Source organism: Schistocerca nitens, chromosome 7 (assembly GCF_023898315.1).
Source record: "Schistocerca nitens isolate TAMUIC-IGC-003100 chromosome 7, iqSchNite1.1, whole genome shotgun sequence".
In the NCBI taxonomy this organism is placed as follows: Eukaryota; Metazoa; Arthropoda; class Insecta; order Orthoptera; family Acrididae; genus Schistocerca; species Schistocerca nitens.
Genome location: NC_064620.1, coordinates 448,930,807 through 448,947,182, shown reverse-complemented (window position 1 = coordinate 448,947,182; position 16,376 = coordinate 448,930,807).

Sequence of the window (16,376 nt, the reverse complement as noted above, 5' to 3'; positions counted from 1 at the left end):
TGGTGAGACCTCTGGAGAATGTGCTGGCCAGGGCAGCAGTCGAACATTTTCTGTATCCAGAAAGGCCCGTACAGGACCTGCAACATGCGATCGTGCATTGTCCTGCTGAAATATAGGGTTTCGCAGGGATCGAATGAAGGGTAGAGCCACGGGTCGTAACACATCTGAAATGTAACGTCCACTGTTCAAAGTGCCGTCAATGCGAACAAGAGTTGACCGAGACGTGTAACCAATGGCACCCCATATCATCACGCCAGGTGATACACCAGTATTGCGATGACGAATACACGCTTCCAATGTGCGTTCAGCGCGATGTCGCCAAACACGAATACGACCATCATGATGCTGTAAACAGAACCTGGATTCATCCGAAAAAATGACGTTTTGCCATTCGTACACCCACATTCGTCGTTGAGTACACTATCGCAGGCGCTCCTGTCAGTGATGTAGCGTCAAGAGTAACTACAGCCATGGTCTCCGAGCTGATAGTCCATGCTGCTGCAAACGTCGTCGAACTGTTCGTGCAGATGGTTGTTGTCTCGTAAACGTCCCCATCTGTTGACTCAGGGATCGAGACGTGGCTGCACGATCCGTACAGCCATGCGGATAGATGCCTGTCATCTCTCGACTGGTAGTAATACGAGGCAGTTGGGATGCAGCACGGCGTTCCGTATTACCCTCCTGAACCCACCGATTCCATATTCTGCTGACAGTGATTGGATCTCGACCAACTCGAACAGCAATGTCGCGATACGATAAACCGCAATCGCGATGGGCTACAATCCGAGTTTTATCAAAGTCGGAAACGTGATGGTACGCATTTCTCCTCCTTACACGAGCCATCACAACAACGTTTCACCAGGCAATGCCGGTCAACTGCTGTTTGTGTATGAGAAATCGGTTGGAAACTTTCCTCATGTCAGCACGTTATAGGTGTCGCCACCGGCGCCAACCTTGTGTGAATGCTCTGAAAAGCTAATCATTTGCATATCACAGCATCTTCATCCTGCCGTTTAAATTTCGTGTGTGTAGCTCGTTATCTTCGTGGTGTAGCAGTTTCAATGCCCAGTAGTGTATCATTAACCTTCCATAATTTTAAACATAAAAGTGTTACAAGGAAAATCTTTCATTATACAGTTCAGTTAGGTGTTAAAGTTGATGATAATATGGCTGAGGGGCCAGCAGCAGACGGTGGAGGTGGAGAGGGGGCAGGGGGCAGAAGGACGGGGACACTAACTAATGTCTAATTGCACTGAGGGGTAATGGTCTAAGAAAGGTTGGCAACCACTGGTCTACATCCCCTCGAAGTCTACCAGTGTAATTTTGAAATATCCTTTGTATAGAGATTAGTATGGAAAGAATTGCGCAGTGATGTCCGTGTATGCCAGTTTTGATTCACCGTACATGCAACTTCGTTGATTAGCTGCCAGGTTATTAAGAGTTTTAATTGGTACTATAAGCTAACTTTCTAATCACAGCATAATGGGATATCTGAGTTAACAACGATATCTCCCTGACGGGCTCGCGGCGACGTGGCGTGCTGGACCTGTTTGCGGCTTAGAGCCGGTAGCTGGCGCTTGGTGCCTGGGATGGAACAGGGCGCCGCGCAGCTCTGTCGCAGCCGCGCCGCTGTTGTGGCAAAAAGCGGCGCAGCGGGCGCGGATGCCCCGACGGCCACCTTAATGACCGGGGCAGCCGCCACCTTCCCACGCTCTCATGATGGATGCGGACGCCTCTCATACGACTCGCACTCCTGCTCTGGGAACGGTACCCTGCCTTACTTGTCGCCGGCACATACGCGTTCCGTATATGGAAACTGGCCGAGTGTTTGCGCAAGGTAATATGAACTCTCTGAGGCAGGGAAAACGGCCTGATTACTTCTGGGGAACGATCCACATAAATCCTGACTGATTTGCGCCTCTCCTCTGATAGGAACTGTTCCACTTGTTAATGAAACTGGTCAACGCTTCACGCTAATCTCTTATACAAACACTGCACAGTAGTAATAAAGGATCACTTTTTTAAAACCTCGTAATTGCCTCCCATTGCGACGAGTAAGTTTGAAATTTGGCTGAAAGGTGACCCCAATTATCCTCTGTAATGATGCAAAAGCATGGCGCCATGCGAGTCACCCTCGGGCTCGCTGAAGGTGTCGACAGCAAGGTGCAAGGTGTCGCCAAAAGAGAGAAAACAAAAGACACAGCCTGGAAGTTCATGTAAGCTGACGTTGGCACCAAATTTCACCATAATTCCACCCAACACCACCGTCGACGTGTCACACGATAAGAAGGTCGTGACAGACAGTATTACCCACGTTCTACCCATTCTTTTGACGTCTCTGTGATGGAGGTCAGAACCGCGACACCCAGCGTTGAAATCAAGAGGTTTTCTTATCGGTGGTCGACGAATACATTTTACACACTCTACCGCTCAGAACCGACATGAAAAGGCTTCAGGAGGTGTCATAAATGGCGTCGATGATACCACCCGTGTCCCTGTTTCTTTCATTCCCAAGCACGAAAACGACAATTCCCAGAGTGATCAGCAACGGGAAGATGCTCTTGACAATCTTTGACGCTGTTCACACTGTTCGCCTGCCTAGCTGAGTGAACGTGTTTGCCTATCATGCAGGGAGCCCGGGTTCGATTCCCGGCCAGGTGGGAGATTTTCTCCGCTCGTGGGCTGGGTGTTATGTTGTTTTCATCATCATCTCATCATCGCCGACACTCAAGTTGAATGTGACGTCTCCTGAAATAAGACTTGCCCCAATGGGGCCACTTGGCCATCAATGCCACGTGATCATTTCATTTCACTGCTCATACTCTTAGACATTACAATTCTTCTCTAAGGACATTCTAGGGCTTAATCTCCAATGTGAACGTAATCGCAGTGGAACCACAATTTTTGCTCTTATGAACATGTTCGACCCATTCGACGAAATTTTAATGTGATCAGAAGCAGCAAAAGGTATTTATACTTCTTCAATTCTCACGTTTTCCACCTTCCTGTGGCGTAATCCCGCGGGAGTGCAACGTAAACATGTGCTTGAGTGAATTGACAAATGGTATCTCTTAGCCCCCCAATCCCATTCAGCAGCTCCCTTGGTGCTATGCATACACCTTTGTTGAGCACATAGAGCACATTAGCAGCGTACCTTCTGAAATTTCGATACCAAATCAATCTGGCAACTTCTCTAGTGCCTAAGGGTTAGGCAGTCTCTTCAACACCTCTTATGTAGGAGTTTACCTACCTTCAGCCACTATAGCAGCCACCAGGCTGGACTAGTGTAAAAATTCTGATACATACATTTCAACCAAATTTGGTGCAGAGACAGCATGCCTCACAAGTATCAGCACTGCAGTGTTTATAACCACTTAGCTCCAATAGAAGTGGGGTCTCAACGAAAATGTGGGTTTTCTAACCCCTGGCTAATAGGTTGCCCTGCACAACAGGTATGTTGTGAGGCAACAGTATCAATCTGCCAAGAAAACCTGCTTTGCAGGACAGTCTACATGTCAATGGCAAAAAAATGGTTTGCCAGATCCCGATATGTAGGCTGCCATGCTTCACAAGCATATTGTGCTGGACTAGTATTGGTCAGGTTCATTGACCTGCTTTATTTGACAGCCTGTACGTCATAGGCAAATAAACAATTGTCAAGACCCTGGTGTGTAGCCTGCCCTGCATTACAGGAGTGATGTGGTAGTAGTATCAGCCTGCCTTATTGCACTGTACTGCAGGACGCTACACATGCCAATGAGCATGGCTGGGGACAGGTTGAGATGGATAGAGGAGAGGTTGAATGCAGCGAGGGGGAGGAGGAAATGGAGAAAAAGAATGGGTCAAATGGCTCTAAGTACTATGGGACATCTGAGGTCATCAGTCCCCTAGACTCAGAACTACTTAAGCCTAACTAACCTAAGAACATCACACACATCCATGCCTGAGGCAGGATTCGAACCTGCGACCACAGCAACAGCGCGGTTCCGGACTGAAGCACCTAGAACCGCTCGGCCACAGCGGCCGGCGAAAATGGAGAAAGAGAAGACAGGAGGTGATGAAGAGATAGAGAGAGTGGGGTGAAGGAGATAAAAGTGCGAGAATGAGGTGGACAGACAGTACATGGAGAATTATTTGTTACTCGATATAGATTCATCTGGAACTGGATGTGTTGCGTATTTCTTCAGGAGTGTTGTTGTTGTTGTGGTCTTCAGTCCTGAGACTGGTTTGATGCAGCTCTCCATGCTACTCTATCCTGTGCAAGCTTCTTCATCTCCCAATACGTACTGCAGCCTACATCCTTCTGAATCTGTTTAGTGTATTGATTTCTTGGTCTCCCTCTACGACTTTTACCCTCAATGCTGCCCTCCAATACTAAATTGGTGATCCCTTGATGCCTCAGAGCATGTCCTACCAACCGATCCCTTCTTCTTGTCAAGTTGTGCCACAAACTTCTCTTCTCCCCAATCCTATTCAATACTTCCTCATTAGTTACGTGATCTACCCATCTAATCTTCAGCATTCTTCTGTAGCACCACATTTCAAACGGTTCTATTCTCTTCTTGTCCAAACTATTTATCGTCCATGTATCACTTCCATACATGGCTACACTCCATACAAATACTTTCAGGAACGACTTCCTGACATTTAAATCTATACTCGATGTTAACAAATTTCTCTTCTTCAGAAACGCTTTCCTTCCCATTGCCAGTCTACATTTTATATCCTCTCTACTTCGACCATCATCATTTATTTTGCTCCCCAAATAGCAAAACTCCTTTACTACTTTAAGTGTCTTATTTCCTAATCTAATTCCCTCAGCATCGCCCGACTTAATTCTACTACATTCCATTATCCTCGTTTTGCTTTTGTTGATGTTCATCTTATATCCTCCCTTCAAGACACTGTCCATTCAGCTCAGCTGCTCTTCCAAGTCCTTTGCTGTCTCTGACAGAATTACAGTGTCATCGGCGAACCTCGAAGTTTTTATTTTTCCTCCATGGATTTTAATACCTACTCCGAACTTTTCTTTTGTTTCCTTTACTGCTTCTCTCAATATACAGATTGAATAACATCGGGGAGAGACTACAACCCTGTCTCACTCCCTTCCCAACCACTGCTTCCCTTTCATGTCCCTCGACTCTCATAACTGCCATCTGGTTTCTGTACAAATTGTAAATAGCCTTTCGCTCCCTGTATTTTACCCCTGCCACCTTCAGAATTTGAAAGAGATTATTCCAGTCAACATTGTCAAAAGCTTTCTCCAAGTCTACAAATGCTAGAAACGTAGGCTTGCCTTTTCTTAATCTAGCTTCTAAGATAAGTCGTAGGGTTAGTATTGCCTCACGTGTTCCCATATTTCTACGGAATCCAAATTGATCTTCGCTGAGGTCGGCTTCTACCAGTTTTTCCATTCGTCTGTACAGAATTCGCATTAGTATTTTGCAGCCGTTCGGAAATTTTCACATCTGTCAACGCCTGCTTTCTTTGGGATTGGTGTTAGAAACGTGAATTCTTCAACTTTTCCAGTGGGATGTTGCAAGACACCATCAGCTCATACAAGTGCTTGAAGAATGATTACCAGATTGAAGATGAAACTGTCTGCTCAAATACTACGTAAATGTGACTTTTCCTGGATTGTTGGAAAATTTACCCTGAAAATCAGGTTAAGTGTTGTAAAATTTACCCTGAAATTCAGGAGAAAGATATTACTTGTCATTACAATTCGGGCCCTAAATATAACACAAAGAACATTTTCAACAATATAGTGCGAACGAAGGTATTCTATTCGTCGGGGGAACTTGTTTCATGGCAACATATTGTTACCATAAACAGGAAATAAATAAAGTAACCACCACTTCTGTTCTTTCATATATTGTTTTATTCCACAGATTATATACAAATACAATTTTTTACAAATTAAAAGACGTTTCGTTGCCTATTTTTAACCCGGAACGACGAGGTTTTACTCACAAAATAAAAATAAATGTTTTTACTTCTCAAAAGCGCAGATTTTGTAACCTTTCGTCTTTAATTGTAATTATTGCACCTGAAAGTAGTCTTACTAATATTCCACTTCTTTTATCAGTACAACAGTAGCCTCAACCTCAGAAATTTTGCATTCTACATCATTACTAAGTTATCTACGTTTGTGGCCTGAATTCGTATCACAACATCATGACAGCAAAAAATATAAAAACTAGTTATAAGGATGTGCAGTGCCCTACTTTATATGTCTAACGTAATGCTGCTTTATAGCTCATATCTCCAATCCATAGCGATCGTTTTTGTTCCACGAGACTAAAGACTTTCGCTTCTATCTATTAATTAAGAGAGCTTATGACTGACGTGTTAGTCAATTGTATACCACGTTGAACTGGCGAGGCTGAATATCGTCTGATACTCTCAAAGTCGAGAATATGTGGCGAACTTAAAAGCTTATGTATTGCTCTTTGTTGATCAGCCGTTTCACAGCGTGACTGTGAGGCTTTCGCATTGCCAAAACTTGCTTCCGCTGGAGTTCATTTAGCAAATTGCGATATTTTAGCTGGATACCCAGTGTTGGAAAACCTGCTGGCAATCTGGGTCGTCAGCGATAATTGTTTCAATTTAGCTAAAACGATACACAGGTCATTTATCATTTTATTGGCAGTAAACTGAGCACGTATCCAACACCGTTACGCCGCTGCTGAAGCACGTTTGACGTGATGTATGCTGTTTTTACAAATCCTCCCTTGTACAGTCACTGTTAATGAAGCGCTGATTAACGATATTAATTTCTGAGTAGTTGGAGAGAGCGAAGGAAAATTCTTACCGAACGTAATGTCTAAAGTAAAAATAAAGTAAAAGTAGTTGCTGCGAAGATAGTATTTCTCTCTCATGTCGTGTTTAGCTTTAGGCACTGTTTGGACGTGATATGTACCACTACCTTCTTTTTTCTCACTGCGATGTTGCATTCCAACAACATTGTCATTAGAATGGATTTTATTTTGATTTATTTAATTAAAAGTGACTTGTTTCAACAAAATTATTGTTGGTGAAGAATGGAACCAGATGCAAATGTTTTTAAAAAGCTTTATTCTAATGCCATTTCCGGTTTCAGAGCATCATGCCCGTCTTCAAATTGCGAACTTTTGCATCTGTCGTAATGTATTTGCCGGCAGTATGCCATCCGCTCCTGCGCCTGCACTGTATAAGAATAAGTATTTAGGGCATTTTATATGTTGCGTAGACCTCAAAAATTTGCTAATGTGCCAGCATTTGATAAGATATAAAGTTTACGAGTTATATGCACCTACGTACACACATCATTAAAGGTTTTGCTGCACCGCTTTATTTCGAAATTCATGCGACAGAAAAAAGAGGCATGCGTATATACAGCAATGTGTTCTGATCACCAGAAAATAAGTAAGTCATAAAGAAAGAACATTTCAGTAACAACAAAATCGTCTTTTTCCCACAAGGGTGAGAATGGCTTGAATTATCACAGACTCCTGAGCAATGTAAATACGCGGAGGAACGTCCCCCTGCTCGAATGCAGGCTTCAGTCCGTCGTGGCATACCATCGATGAGATGGTCCGAATTGTCCCAGTCTTCAATGTCGATACTGCGCAAGTCGCACAGAGTGCGTAAACGTCGTCGTTGTCGACGTCCAACACTAACTCGTTTCAGTCGATTCCACGAGTGTTCGATTAGGTTCAAGTCCGGAAGACAGCCAGTTTACACTTCTTTGGTGATTCTAGCATGCTGAAGGAACGTGTTCCAGAGAATAGCACGATGAGCACCAAAATGTTAACGATACGGTCCCACTATGGGTCTGTAAAATTTCGTACGAGGGTCACTCCAAAAGAAATGCACACTATTTTTTTTAAATCCATCTTTTATTCTACATGTTTGAAAGTTTTACAGTATGTAGATACATCCTTTAGGAACAATATTTTCATTTCTCCACACAATTTCCATCCCCTCTCAACTGTATTACGCCATCTTGGAACCAGCGCCTGTATACCCGCACGGTAAAATTCTGGACCAACCTGTTGGAGGCACTGTTTGGCAACATGCAAAAGGGAGTCATCATCTTCAAACCTTGTTCCACGAAGAGAGTCTTTCAGTTTCCCAAAGAGATGATAGTCACATGGAGCCAGGTCAGGACTGTAAGTCGGATGTTTGAGTGTTGCCCATCCGAGTTTTGTGGTCGCTTCCATGATTTTATGACTGACATGTGGTCGTGCATTGTCGTGCAGCAGCAAAACATCCTGCTTTTGCCGATGTGGTCGAACATGACTCAGTCGAGCTTGAAGTTTCTTCAGTGTCGTCACATACGCATCAGAATTTATGGTGGTTACACTTGGCATGATGTTCACAAGCAAGAGCCCTTCTGAATCGAAAAACATCGTAGCCATAACTTTTCCAGCAGGAGGTGTGGTTTTGATTTTTTTTCTTGGGTAAATTTGCATGATGCCACTACATTGATTGCCTCTTCACCTCTGGTGAAAAATGATGGAGCCATGTTTCATCACCTGTCACAATTCTTCCAAGAAATTCATCTCCATCCTTCACGTACTGTTCCAAAAGTTCGTTGCATACCGTTTTTCTTGTTTCTTTGTGAGCCGCTGTCAACATCCTGGGAACCCACCTGGCACAAACCTTTTTTAACACCAACACTTTCAGTACTCTGCAAACACTTCCTTCCCCTATCCCAACGTAGCGTGACAGTTCGTTCACTGTTATGCGCCTGTCAGCAGTCACCAATTCGTTAACTCTCTGCACATTGTCTGGAGTGTGTACAGTACGAGGCCTGCCGCTGCGAGGACAAACCTCAATATTGCCACGCCCGCTTTCATCGCGTAACCTGCTTGCCCACCGACTAACTGTACTGCGATCGACAGCAGCATCTCCATACACATTTTTCAACCTCTTGTGAATGTTTCCTACTGTTTCGTTTTCACAGCACAGGAATACTATGACAGCACGTTGCTTCAGACCAACGTCAAGTGTAGCAGCCGTCTTGAAGACATGCTGTGACGGCGCCACTCACGGGAACAGGTTGAACTAAGTTTGGAAACAAGAGGGAAGGCTGTATCTATACACTGTAAAACATTCACACATGCAGAATGAAAACTGTATTTTTACAACAATAGTGTGCATTTCTTTTGGGTGACCCTCGTACTTGTACCGTAGAGTGGAGAGATTATCCTCAACAACCATGGGAGGTGTACGGTGGCCGCATGTAATGCCATCCCAGGACATCACTTCTTCACCACCTTATTGCACTTGTGTGATGCAATGTTAGAGCCGTTCGTCGTTGCCTGGTTGCCTGGAAACAGGTTGTCTGTGATTATCAGTGTACAAACAGATCCGTGCTCCGTTGGCAAATCAGAGTCAGTCCAGCGCGGATAAAGTAACACTTAAATATGAAACTTCCTGGCAGATTAAAACTGTGTGCCCGACCGAGACTCGAACTCGGGACCTTTGCCTTTCGCGGGCAAGTGCTCTACCAACTGAGCTACCGAAGCACGACTCACGCCCGGTACTCACAGCTTTACTTCTGCCAGTACCTCGTCTCCTACCTTCCAAACTTTACAGAAGCTCTCCTGCGAACCTTGCAGAACTAGCACTCCTGAAAGAAAGGATATTGCGGAGACATGGCTTAGCCACAGCCTGGGGGATGTTTCCAGAATGAGATTTTCACTCTGCAGCGGAGTGTGCGCTGATATGAAACTTCCTGGCAGATTAAATCTGTGTGCCCGACCGAGACTCGAACTCGGGACCTTTGCCTTTCGCGGGCAAGTGCTCTACCAATTTTTTTTTTTTTTTTTGCGTGCAAGTGCTCTACCAATTTTTTTTTTTTGCAAGTGCTCTTCCACCTCTTTTTTTTACATTCGGTGTAACAATAACAAACATAAACTGCTTCGAGCATTTGTTACTTTAAATATATAAGACGATGACTTTATAAAATAAAATTTTTCTGGGAAACGTAAATAAGTGGACTTTTTTTTACATAATAGTGAAAAAAATAAAATAAAATATCCTGCTTCTGTCAGTACAAAACAATAACATTCTACGTTCCTCTTTTAGGCGCGTACTTCGCTAATCCCGTCATACCTCGCGTTGGTGTCGGGTACGTCTTCACGTGTGTTTGTGGATCCTCTTCACGTCCTGGTCCTTTCTTGTTCTGATACTTATAGACAATAATTACATTCTCCTACCCGGGACACCCCAACTGGGTGGGGGATCAAGCAAGGCACTCCCTAAAAAATTTGCGTAATATGTTCGATATCTCGGATGTCTCATAAGCTTTGAGTGATGTTCCTGTAGTAAGGCCCAAAAGTCAAGCACATTCTTACTGCCGTCTCGGAAAAGATAACGCACAGTCAAGCCTCGAATCCAAGTCACTGCGTTTGTCTTCGTTCGGGGATAATATGTCCTATCTGGGAGAAGTAGTGTGCGTGGTTCTATTGTTTGCGGCCCCACTCGAAGGAGGAAGGCGATCATTTTTTTGACCAAATACCATACGTCCGCCGAAGGACCGCATATCAGGCGATGCTCCTCAGTGTCTATAACATTGCACTGCGGACACAGTGGCTCGTCCGCCATATGAATTGTATGCAACCTGGAACGAGTCACGTATTTCCCATTCACCAACTGATACCACAGTGCGCGCGTTCCCGTATCAAGGTGTGGGTGGTGCACTGTACGCCATACCACTGACCACGTAACTGTTGGTTGGCGGCGCTCTACGGCATTATTCGGTCGTCGTCGAGTCAAGATGTGATATACACTCCTGGAAATGGAAAAAAGAACACATTGACACTGGTGTGTCAGACCCACCATACTTGCTCCGGACACTGCGAGAGGGCTGTACAAGCAATGATCACACGCACGGCACAGCGGACACACCAGGAACCGCGGTGTTGGCCGTCGAATGGCGCTAGCTGCGCAGCATTTGTGCACCGCCGCCGTCAGTGTCAGCCAGTTTGCCGTGGCATACGGAGCTCCATCGCAGTCATTAACACTGGTAGCATGCCGCGACGTGAACCATATGTGCAGTTGACGGACTTTGAGCGAGGGCGTATAGTGGGCATGCGGGAGGCCGGGTGGACGTACCGCCGAATTGCTCAACACGTGGGGCGTGAGGTCTCCACAGTACATCGATGTTGTCGCCAGTGGTCGGCGGAAGGTGCACGTGCCCGTCGACCTGGGACCGGACCGCAGCGACGCACGGATGCACGCCAAGACCGTAGGATCCTACGCAGTGCCGTAGGGGACCGCACCGCCACTTCCCAGCAAATTAGGGACACTGTTGCTCCTGGGGTATCGGCGAGGACCATTCGCAACCGTCTCCATGAAGCTGGGCTACGGTCCGGCACACCGTTAGGCCATCTTCCGCTCACGCCCCAACATCGTGCAGCCCGCCTCCAGTGGTGTCGCGACAGGCGTGAATGGAGGGACGAATGGAGACGTGTCGTCTTCAGCGATGAGAGTCGCTTCTGCCTTGGTGCCAATGATGGTCGTATGCGTGTTTGGCGCCGTGCAGGTGAGCGCCACAATCAGGACTGCATACGACCGAGGCACACACGGCCAACACCCGGCATCATGGTGTGGGGAGCGATCTCCTACACTGGCCGTACACCACTGGTGATCGTCGAGGGGACACTGAATAGTGCACGGTACATCCAAACCGTCATCGAACCCATCGTTCTACCATTCCTAGACCGGCAAGGGAACTTGCTGTTCCAACAGGACAATGCACGTCCGCATGTATCCCGTGCCACCCAACGTGCTCTAGAAGGTGTAAGTCAACTACCCTGGCCAGCAAGATCTCCGGATCTGTCCCCCATTGAGCATGTTTGGGACTGGATGAAGCGTCGTCTCACGCGGTCTGCACGTCCAGCACGAACGCTGGTCCAACTGAGGCGCCAGGTGGAAATGGCATGGCAAGCCGTTCCACAGGACTACATCCAGCATCTCTACGATCGTCTCCATGGGAGAATAGCAGCCTGCATTGCTGCGAAAGGTGGATATACACTGTACTAGTGCCGACATTGTGCATGCTCTGTTGCCTGTGTCTATGTGCCTGTGGTTCTGTCAGTGTGATCATGTGATGTATCTGACCCCAGGAATGTGTCAATAAAGTTTCCCCTTCCTGGGACAATGAATTCACGGTGTTCTTATTTCAATTTCCAGGAGTGTATATCACGTGCCGTTGCCGTCCTGGTAGTCGGTAGTTCCATATGTACATAACTGTGTTCCACAAAGAAGGTTCGCATATGGGCAAGCGATGGTGAGATGTGAGCCACCGCTACCGGAGCCGAACGAGAAGGTGGAGCGAGTTCGTCTATCAAGCTGCCCGTCAGACTTGTCTGGTGTCGTGTCCACATCTTTATCATTGTGGTTACATAAATAGCCACTGCTCGGTCGCGTACGTGGACTAGTCCAAGACCTCCACGACTACGAGGAAGGGTGAGGGTTTCGTATCCTACCTTAAAAAGCAGACCTGTGCTCACAAAATATCCTAGTGCCGCCAGGATTCGGCGGGCCAACACCACCGGCATAGGAAGAACTTGTGCCAGGTGGGGGATGCGAGAGGCTAGATAAGTGTTGGCAAAGGTGACCCGTTGTATCATATCCAGTGCCCTTAACCTGTGACTTCGGACACTCGCACGAATTGTTTGCAGAAGATGTCTGTAACTCAGTGCCGCCGTGCGTCGAACGTCTGTAGTGAAGATAATTCCTAGGCATTTCATCTTGTTGATCGGCTGTAATGGTGCTACACTTCCTGTCGGGAGTCCTCTCCCGATGTTCATCGCTCCCGACTTTGCCATGTTCAGGCGACTTCCCGTAGCCATACAATACAAATTAATCCAATACAAGGCCGCTCTTGCCTCGTCGCCTGACCGTGCTAAAAACACTAGGTCATCTGCGTATGTTCGGCATATAAACTTGTTGTGCCTTATCGTCATTCCTTGGAGTCGATTCCGGAGCCCGCAAAGCAGCGGCTCGACAGCGATGGCATACAATATCGTTGACAGCGGGCACCCTTGTCTGACCGATCGTGAGATGGTGATGGGCCCCACCAAGCGTCCATTGACGAGCACTTTGGATGCGGCTCCGTGGAGTAGTCTCATGACGACGGTGACAAAACTTTCCGGAAACTTCATTTTCGTCATCACGTCCGTGAGATAAGCATGACTCAGCCTGTCAAATGCGCGATCGAAGTCTATCGATACCAATACACCCCGGAGACGACATGTTGCAGCCAGTGCGATAACATCGCGGTAGTCGCTGAGTGCCGTTTGTGTGGTGTCACCGCTAGACACCACACTTGCTATGTGGTAACTTAAATCGGCCGCGGTCCTGTAGTACATGTCGGACCCGCGTGTCGCCACTGTGTAATCGCAATCCTAGCGCCATCACATGGCAGGTCACAAGACACGGACTAGACCTCGCCCCAGTTGTACGGACGACATAGCTTGCGACCAGACCTACCAAGTCTTCCTCTCAATTGCCGAGAGACTGATAGAATAGCCTTCAGCTTATTACATAGCTACTACCTAGCAAGGCGCCATTTGTATCAGTGCTTATAGCTTACTACTATTCAAGAGATGTATTCTAACAAGAGAATAAAGTTAAGTATATTATTCCAGCTACGTACTGTTCTTCTTATTCATTAATAAGTCTCATGTTCCAGTACTTCACGCCCGTCTGCGTTAGTTTAGCGTGCACTTTCAGCCACTTCATTCTACAAGGTGTTGGCCCAGCTGCCGACACATCACATGGCGACGAGAGAAAGTGTTTTTTCTGCTTTGGACTGATTTGTTCTTTTTCCCTTTTTGTGCTCTGATTTGCTTGTGTCATGGCTTCGCCACAATCTCCAGATGTACTGTCCGACTTTTTTCGCTTGCAGAATCAGCAGACGCAGGCGTTATTGGAAGCCCTAGGACAGCTCGTCCAGGGTCAACGTGCGCTGCAAACCGATGCGGCAGCCGCCGCTTCATCGCTACCGCAGCCACACAACGCTGTCGCACCGCCATTTAGGCCCTTTGAGGCCACGTGCGAAACCTGGACTGAGTGGGCCAGCCAGTTCCAGTTTCATCTCGCAGCATACAGAATTCAAGGTAAAGAGCGGCAGCCGTTTTTGCTTTCTTGTGTCGGTGTGTCTACCTACCGTGTGATAGTGAAATTGTTTCCCCGACGCGACGTAGCAACTCTGACCTACGAGGAAATTTTGTCGGCTTTAGATGCCTATTTCAAAGAAACAGTAAATGTAGTTGCAAAACGGTATACGTTCTTTCGTACAAAACGTACGGCCGGTCAGACTAATAGGGAGTGGGTTGCAACTTTGCAAGGCCTTACTAGAGACTGCGCGTTTGCCTGTGAATGTGGCCTCCCATATTCCGATACAATGGTGCGCAATGCTTCTTCCATTTCAGCTCCGCTACATCGCTTACGCCGTAAAGGTGTTCCGTTCGTCTGGACGACGGAATGCGAACGCGCCTTTCGCCAGTTGAAATCGGCGTTACTTTCAAATACTTGCCTTACGCCATTCGATCCCCGAAAACCCCTTTTGTTGATGGTTGATGCATCGGATTTCGGGATCGGTGCTGTGCTTGCGCACAAAGATGGCTCGCATGATCGCCCTATTGCCTTTGCGTCTAAATTGCTCTCATCTGCGCAAAGAAATTATTCACAAATAGAGAAAGAAGCTTTAGCTCTCGTGTTTGGTGTTACCAAGTTCCATGACTTCTTGTATGGTCGTCACTTTACAATCATCACGGACCACAAACCTTTGACATCGCTTTTTCATCCGAACAAGCCTGTACCTCCGCGTACAGCGCAGAAATTCATTCGCTGGTCTCTTTTCCTCTCGCAGTACCGCTACGATATCTTGTATCGGTCCACTGCTAAGCACGGAAACGCTGATGCGTTGTCCCGTTTGCCTGTTGCTGAGGATAAAGCATTCGATTCTTCCGAACTTGCTTGCATGTTCATTGATTCGGAAACCGATGACGTGGTCGACTCGTTTCCGATTGATTTTCGTCGTGTAGCTACAGCCACAGCTGCTGCCCCTGTCCTTGCTACTGTTTTGCGTTTTGTTGCTACGCAATGGCCCTTGTCAAAGTCACGGATCGAGGATCCTTTGGTTCGGCGTTTTTTTGCTCACAAGGAGAGACTTTTTGTACGACGTGGTGTTTTGTTGTTGCGTTCGGATAATGATCAATCCCGAGTCGTGGTCCCACGTTCGTTGCAGTCCTCTGTCTTAAAGCTTCTTCACCAAGGACATTGGGGTATAGTGCGAACGAAACAACTTGCTCGTCAGCACTGTACTTGGTTCGGAATCGATGCTGCGATTACGAATATGTGCTCCTCTTGCGTGGCGTGTGCAGAACAACAATCCGCACCGCCGCGGAAATTCTTTGCATGGCCGAAAGCCACTTCCCCTTGGCAACGCTTGCACATAGATTTTGCTGGTCCGTTCTGGAATGCTCGATGGTTGGTTGTGGTCGATGCTTTCAGTCATTTTCCTTTTGTTGTCCGGATGTCTTCCACGACGTCTTCTGCCGCAATCCAAGCCTTGACTGCTATCTTTTGCATTGAAGGTCTTCCGCAGACTCTTGTTTCCGACAATGGCCCACAATTCATGTCCGCAGAATTTCAGTCATTCTGCAAGGCCAATGGTATTCAACATCTGACGTCCGCGCCGTTTTCGCCTCAGTCAAACGGTGCCGCTGAACGATTGGTCCGGACTTTCAAGTCCCAGATGTTGAAATTGAAAGAGTCGCATTCTCGGGAGGACGCTTTGTTGCTCTTTTGGTCTTCGTATCGCTCTCAGCCCCGCGATGGTCGCTCGCCGGCTGAATTGCTCCATGGTCGTCCTCATCGTACCCTGATGTCTTTTTTTTTTTTTTATTTAAAAAAAAAAAATTCTTTATTGACAATCATTTTAATTATACAAATTAACCCACTTCCTTAAGCTCATTAGTGGGTCCTATTATTGATACATTTATATTGAATTGTGCAGCTATCTTTATTTTAATAGTGAGCTACAGTTACACTAACAACAATAGGCATTTAATGTTTATATCTACTATTTATATCTAATTCCTATAACTAATTGAACTTAAGTATTTTCTGCAGCGTCACATGCGTGCCAGTAAGAATATAAACCTACTTTATGTACCTTGTTCTTCGAGCTAACCCCGAAGAACATGCCCCTGGCACTGGGCAGGCCTCGACGTTACAATCCGCTGCAGTACCTATTCTAATTTCCTATAACTAAGTCCTACAACTAACTTATTCTACGTCATATTTGGTGTGTCATAATAGTGGTTGGTCCCTACTCCCCCTAGTCCTGAACGTGGCGGATTCTAACTTGG